General features: G+C 33.9%; 1 long non-coding RNA gene across 1 annotated transcript; it reads left to right on the forward strand.

Moving 5' to 3' along the window:
* Nucleotides 1-226: 226 nt before the first annotated feature.
* On the forward strand, nt 227-4,874 carry LOC112515533. Its single transcript, XR_003069532.1, has 3 exons — nt 227-499; nt 4,183-4,356; nt 4,432-4,874. It is a non-coding gene; the product is annotated as an uncharacterized LOC112515533 (long non-coding RNA).
* The last annotated feature ends 3,449 nt before the right edge of the window (nt 4,875-8,323 follow it).

Here is an 8,323-nt window from a genome sequence, read left to right on the forward strand (position 1 = left end):
AATAAAAGATAGAAAAATTGATAAAAGAACGAAATGCCCTTTATTTTACGAAGTTTTTTAACAACCGTTAAAGAGAGACCAAAATCATACATTTTTACAAACTAAGATGACCATCTTGGGATTTTAAAACTATTTGAACAAACCTCAAGGACCATAGTTTACTCTAAAAAATATTCAGATAAAATATATGTGGCTTAACATTATCATAAATAATACCACCGACACCCTTTACATTTCCTCCTCCTCCATTGGATCTATCTCATAAATCCACCATTTTCAGCCTTCAATTTACTTGTGATTTAACTTCATCTGCTTATTTTCCGATCTTAATATCGACTTACGTTTTTGGCATTCGGATCGACTAGCAACGTACGTAGCGAGTTATGCCATGAAAGATGGGGATCGTTTTTGTTTTCACGAACGTAGATATGATAAGATCTGATGGCGATGATCTTGATCTGATTGTTGGAATTGGTGGACTCGGAATTATACTATTAAGGTACAGTACTCTTAATAACGTTTTTATAGATCGGGATCGTTTTTGCTTTGTTTTGTATAAGTTAGAAATATTTATTACATATTATCATTAAAAACAACCTTTTTATTCTTGAATATGAACTTTTTTTTTGTTGAGATTTTTTGATATAAGAAATCTCTAATTAGCATATAAATTAATTAATAGAGGCATAATTATGCAATAAAAAGTATATAAAGCATGGTTATCTGTCTACAAGAAGCATCCTGGTTATTTGGTTTTGTGGAATAGTAGCATCTACACCGAGAGAATTCAGGTATTGTATACATCATTCGTCTGATTCTTTGTAGGAACTACTCGTTATAACGAACTTGCAAAACGAATCTGTTTATCATAAAGAGATTTGTCGTTCCTGACCGTGCTTCACCTTAATTGTTATTTGAACAAGTAAAAGTTCTGTCTTGGTTTCGTATTCAGATTTAGAATTAGAAGGATTGTGATTCTATTAGTTCGGTTTGTATGATTTGAAATGGAATGTATACCATTCTTTATAAGTAATTTATAAAAGTAATCAAATTACTTTTTTATTAATTGATTATTACAAAACAAATGTTGTTAACATTTTTAAAAAAATTATTACATACAAATCCCATGAAAACCAGAAGCCTTCGTGGGATTTCAGAATCCTATAGATGTGGGAATTCAATGAAATCCTAGGATTTCATATCTAGTAAATCCTTTAAACCGGATTGAAATAGAATTTATTTCCAAATTCAATTCAATCCTGTAAATCAAACGAGACACAACTATTAGTCAATAAGGAAACTATGAAAATAAAATATCGATGAATTTATAACACAATATAAAAAGTTATTATCAACAATGAATGTTGAACCCCATAAAAAAGACTTCTAACACCAATCGCTAAAACCATATGAAACCAATATTTCTACCCATGGGGTCTTTTAGACTTGACCTCTAGAGTCTCCCTTAGAGGTGATCATTTATGAGATTGGGTAGTCGCCAAACGGGACCAACTTGATTTTCTCGTCCAATGAATCTTAATATATTAAGTCTAAACTCGTTTTTGTGGGCTTGATAATTAGTCCATACATGTCCTAAAACAGGCTACGTTTATTGATGGGCTAACGAGCCCAAAACTTTTTACATTTAAAAAAACAAAGTTATATGAATCATAAGTTATGTAAAATATTTCGAAGTACATAAATTTTCCCCCAACTAATAAGCCGTGAAAACATATAGCTTAAGGTAAAGACAGTTTCACATGATATGATGTATAGCCATTTATTATTCAAGGTATTATTAACCTTAAGAGTCTGGATTCTGCAATAACCAAATATTTCACCCCGTAATATTTCTCGATCGATATTCGAGATGTACTATATGACCTATGAGATAGTAAAGTATATGTATATAGAAGGCGGTTGATACTTAGTATGGGGAGTCTAGTCTAAAGTTTTGTTGAGCTTCTAAATTATTTTAATAAAAAAACAATAAACTATTTCATTTGTAACGTCATCTGTCCACGTGGTTCAGAACGACAATGTCACTAAGGGACTTTATATAAAGACAACTAATTCAAAGATACTAATAAACTTCAAACATAGATTACAACTTCTAAAGCATGCTTTTGACCCAAAATATTACATTTCAAAAAATGTTTATAAACTTAGAACATTAAAATTTTTAGGCGAGTCTAAAGACTCCAAAAGTTCCACACTCGATTTTAAGTCTTGTCCCTATCAATCTCCCTTGGAACCTCAATGTGGGGCAAAAGTGAGCCTAACATTGCTGATGTATCGATGCCTAGATATCTCGAGCAGACCATCCAGGCTATGCGACAGGCAACACAAAATCTTCCTCCGAACCCAAATTCTGGCCCTACAACAACTACTGAAAATTCTAGTATCCCGGCTGGGAAAATTTGTACATAGCTGGAGAGATTTAACAAACGAAAACCTTAGTCATTCTCAGTTGTTGTAGATTCGGTGGATGCCAAAAACTAGATTCCACACATCGAAAAGATTTTCAATGTCTTGGATACCCCATATCAATACAAGGTCCTCTTGGCCACTTATATGTTCGAGAAAGAAGCCAACAACTGGTGGGAAACTTGGATCCAAATTATCTCATATGTTAGAGATTTATCTTGGGATAACTTCAAGCAATTTTTCTTCGAGCAGTACTTTACATCGGTAGATCATGATGCTTATGTGCGAGAATATGCAACTATCTAGCAAGGTGGGGAAGAAACTGTTGCTGAATACATGGCACTTTTTCTTAAGTTTTCTCCTGTTGCAGGAAAACCGTAGGTACTCAAGTTCAAGAATTCGACAAGTTTAAATGGACGCTCAACTTGAGGTATATAGACCGTCTCTTGAATAGCCGTCAATATTGTTACCAAAGTGGTCGACGCAACGAAGAATTGATCGGTCATTACAACAATGGTTAGTCTCACGAGTTGACAATAAGAGATGGGGATCCAAATCTTTCCGAAGAAACTCTCATTTGGTAAATAAAGTCGAGTAGCGACGCATAAAAAAATCTCAAATCATCTACTTTCAAAACCCGTATCTTTTTACTCGGGAACTGCATACCATTGGTATGGAATTCGTATAAAATCGGTCGTAGCTCCAAACGACATGAGTCAAGTGCCATTGGCATCTTAAGAAGTATATATACAATTATATTATAGTTAGGAATTTTAATTCATCCTCTTAAGTAGGAGAAATATGCTCAAAAACAAGAAGGATAGGAGTTGTAAGTGCAGTGGATGAATCAATACTAGACTAAGTGTTGACTTTATTTTTCAATGCGTATCCGACTGTCTACATGAAGGCTAAGTTGTTTGAAGACATTTAGGACCTAAATACCTTATTATAAGAATTATGGTGTGGGTTTTATGTCCTACAAGTAATAACAAATTTATGCTTTCTTTAGTAGGGCATTTGTTTTGCTTACACCATTTACTTCATCATAGCTTTGATCATTTTTTTGTCATTTTGTGTTCTAAACTCCATACCATTATTGGTTTGATGTATTACATGAATTAGATAAGCGTTATGGCCACCACCTCTTGGTTTGATGTATTACATGAATTAGATAAGCGTTATGGCCACCATCTGTACACGCACTTGTAATCACACGAAGCTTGAAAAGTAACAAATATGGTCAAGGCGACCAATAATCCCACATTAGTCTAAAACATATATAAGTGAAAGAAGTAATTTCTTATATTGGAGATCAATTAAATATCAACACACATTAAGTTCAATGTGTAAAGTTTTAACAATTGAACTCGTAGTTTACATGAAACTTGTTTGAACTCCAATTATCACACAATTTATGCCAAGCTTCGTCAAAAATGTTCAAGTTTGTTAGCTTTAATCGTCTGACTCTCTCGACATCTTCTTCATCATTGAATGTTAGGGTATGCTTATACTTATGTAGCTTCATTTGAGTGAAGCTACACCAAAATGCAACTTGGAGGAACATGTAGAAAGAGTAAGGGAGATTAAAGCCAATCGACTTGAACATTTCTAATTAAGCTTGACAAGTTTCAGAGTAAGTTATAAATAAACTTTTAAAGACTTACACATTGAACATAATGAGTGTTTAATTTTAGTATTAGAACTCAACTAATAGGATTCTATAATATTGATTAAATTTTTGTATTTGATTTACAGCATATTGAGACATGGGTACGCCTCATATTTGAATCAAGGTAACTTGATCCTCGGTGGACAACACAGACTCCACAATTTTGGAACTACTTGGTTAGGCAGCAAGGGCCCTATTAGGTTGTTCCTTATGCCAATGGCATAGAGTCCGCATTTCCAGGGTGGTGCAGCGTGAGTCGGGTATGGTGTACAATTTTAAATTCGTTTATAAAATTAAACATTTGAATATGATTGATTTGGAATTTCATATTTCAGATATTTCTCCTAATGTACCGCAGTAGACGACCTCCCTTGGCGATTGTGGTGTTTTGGTTTGTAAGTTTGTATCACAGTTGAAGGACGACGACGAGCCATCTTGTGGGATAGATATGGAGTCGACATCCATTATCTTCCATTGGAAGATGTGAGAGATATTGTACTCGATGAGGTTCTAGGTTATGAGAGATTCAACTTTAGTTTTTTAGAACATTTTTAAAATAAAACGTCGTATTAGCTATTTTATAAGACACTTTTGAGAAGTATCATATAAACACATCTTTTTATAAGACACATAATTCTATAATACATTTTTTCATATAAAGTAGCTAATATGATGCTTTAATTTAAAAATATTCTAAAAACCTTGTTAAGACACCGAAAAAACATCCTATAGACTTATTGCAACACTCTAAGATATGATGCTTTATCGTTTGGTTCTATAAACTTGAGCTCTATAAAGTAGTCTATTTGGGACATTTACAAACCCAATTTTGTTGTATTAAGTTTACAGGGCATTTTTAGACGTCGTAACAAGTCTTTTACAACTTTTTTTTATATGAAAAAACATTGTAATAACTATTTGTAAGGATACTATTTAAAAAGATGTCTTATAAAAACAAGTGTCTTATAGAAATATATGTTTATAAGACACTTATCAAAAGTATCATAAAGAACTTGTTAAGACATACAAACGCGTCTTGTAAATTTATTACAACACCTTTAGATAAGACTTTTTATTATCTTAAAACCTATAAATCGACCTATTAGGATACTTAGGGGCTGTTTGTTTCCCTCTTAATGGTGACATTAAGAGGGAGCCTCTTAATTAGTCAGAGGTTTGGAGTGTTTGGCACAAAATATGAAACCTCTTAATGGTTACATATACCTCTTAACCATTTTGTGTCAAACCCTTCACTCAACCATTCAGATCTAAACTTTTCCAGATTTTCCCTCTCTACACAGCATTCCTTCACATCGCCTCCCACCCCCCACGATCGCCATCTCCGGTCGCCATCTCCGGTCACCATCTCCGGTCGCCATCTCCGGTCACGATCGCCATCTCCGGTCACCATCTCCGGTCACCGTCGCTCTCCCCGTCGTCTCATCCCATTTTTACAGACTCATCTCCCTCCTCCCCATCTTCTACCTTCTCACCATCTTTTCCCCTCCTCTCATCTGCCTTCACCATCCCGTCGCCACCTTATCCACCAAAATCACAGCCCACTTTATCCACCAAAATCACAGCCCACTTTACCCACCAAAATCACAGCCCACTTTACCCACCAAAATCCCTCGTTCAATTCATCGTCGTCGCTTCCCTTCCTTTCAAAATTAAACCCTAAAAAGAAATCGAGTGTACCTGTCGATCTCCTCACAAGACTTCTGGGGTCGTCAAGTGTACAATATACAGAACTTTGATGGTGTGGGAAATGGTGTCGTCTTTTGTTAACCATGGCAGTTCTTCTTCAAAGGGGGTATTAAATGATTCTAGGGTTGGATTAATGGAAGCCATTGAAGGGAGTTTGAATCAGAACCCATGTTTTTTTTCCAGAGTTTTTAAGTATGAAAAAGATGATTTTGAAGATCAAGAAGAAGAAGGTGTTCATGAGGCTTCCCATGATTTGGATGAAGTTGAATCGAATACGAATAATGGGTTTTTGTTAKATGAGGGTTAAAATGGTAATTTATTGTCATTCAGAGAACAGTTACCAAACAACATTATTTTATTCAGCACTTAACCATTCTGACCCTCTTAACCATTCTGACCTCTTAACTATTCTGCACTAAATCATTCAGCAACTGCCAAACAGCCCCTTATACATTGTTGATATCAGCAAATCCGTTTTTTATTGTAGTGTTTGGTTTTTTTGTTTTTTTTTCCTCTAAGATACAGTTTTTGGTGCTATACAAACCTGATTTTATTGTAGTGTTCACTACAAGAAAAATGACCTTCAGAGAAGCTTTTGTTTTGTACTTAAAAGTTTCAAAAGCTTGTCTAAAGGCTTTAGAGAAACTTTTCAATTCCGTCAAAAAACTCCTCTATATAAGGGTAATCGAGAGGGATTTGAAAGGGTGTTTGTTTGTTGACTTTTAGAGACTGTATTTTGGGGCTTTAGATACGCTTTAAAAGCTTCTCTAAAGGTTAGTCAACTTTTTATTCAAAGCTTCTCTAAAAGTATATATTAGTGACACTTTTCAAGTATTTGTGACGGTTTGTAAGAGTTACTAAAATATACTTTTAGAGAAGATAATGGAAAAGCTTTTCTAAAGATATCGGTTTTCTGACACTTTTAAAAAACCTTTTCTAAAAATCCTAATTAGTTACGGTTACAAAATCTTCTCTAAATATGATATTAAGATACACAAACTCAAAATGTTCTCTAAAAATTATCTTTAGTCACACTTTTAAAAAATTAATTCATTCTCTAAAAAATATACTATAATATATATTATAATAAAATTAAACTACTAAATAATATTAAATTAATCAGGAACAAATTAATAATAACCTCAAAACAATTTTTATTATAGATTTGTTATATAATTATATATTATAAGAACCATCAAAATTTAATATTCAACTAGTTCATATATCGTCTAAATTTATCAACAAAAAAACATCCAAAATCATCATAGCATGTTTAACAACCTTGAGTCTCCGAATGTTGGTCTTGAACAGTTAATGAAGATGAAAAACTTGGAACTGACCCGCCGGATACAATTGACCTCACCATTTGTCGCAACTCAGCGACTTTATCTTTCATAAGAAAGAGCTCGGATTTGGTTGAAGCAAGCTCGGACTCCGTTGAAGCAAGTCTATTAGACATCTCGGTGTGGCTCAATCGACCTCACACACCAGTGCTATGTCGCGAACTTGTAGAATTGCTCCTACTGCTCCGGACCCTTGACCATCCCCTAATATATGCAGGTTTTTACCTAAGACTTGTTGCATAATCTCTAGATCACCCGGAGGATTTTCTGTTGATTTAGTTTGCCGCTTAATCTCTACCATGTTCTCCTATGGACATAAAAATGGTATATATAAATCTTAGTGATTTATAAAACGATGAAGACATGAAAAAGAGTTCGTTAAACGTAACTTACATATGAAGTGCGAGAATAGTCATTAACCCAACCCTCTTTTTCTCTATAATGCAACTTTCGAAAAGTCTCCATCTCACCGATAAGAGGATTGTCGGACAATCATCTATTTCGAAAATGGTGATTTGGAGTGCTCACTGTACCGTTTAAAGCAACATACTTTCGCTTCCCCCTATTCTCAGAATTTTTCCTTGACATAGCCTACAGAAACAAAATATAATTTTTAATTGTTATATGCAAAAAAGAAATCAGGTTGAAATTAACTATATAACTGTTTACTCTTTACTTGAACAGTGACCATTACAAATTGGTATCAGTAACCAAATTCGATAATATAGGTACATCTTTTTAAAATTATAACAGGGTTAAAATCTGCATTTCTTCTTGTAATTTGGCTCAACAAGCTATATATATAATCTAGTGCAGGACCAAAGACACCAAACAGTTTTTTTGTATTATGTGTTTGCAGACTGGACCTGAAAACCTTACACCAGAAACCACGGGTGTAAACTAAAATGATCTGTTAAAAGTAAAACTTTTTTTTTGAATACATGACAAGAGACATGATACGATCATCAAGAGCAAAGCAAAATCCCAATATCAACAGTGCACCAAACAAAGATTCCAACAACAATAGTCAGTGGCGGACGCAGAAAAATATATTGTAGGGGGCACCATTTTTTTCTAGCATAACAATAACAAGATAAAAATCAATGGTTTAGTAACATTTTTATTTGCCTACAAAATTAACCTAAAATTTGACATTTCCATTTGATTTGCCTAATTG

Source organism: Cynara cardunculus (assembly GCF_001531365.2).
Source record: "Cynara cardunculus var. scolymus isolate 2C chromosome LG 7, CcrdV1, whole genome shotgun sequence".
Taxonomy (NCBI): domain Eukaryota; kingdom Viridiplantae; phylum Streptophyta; class Magnoliopsida; order Asterales; family Asteraceae; genus Cynara; species Cynara cardunculus.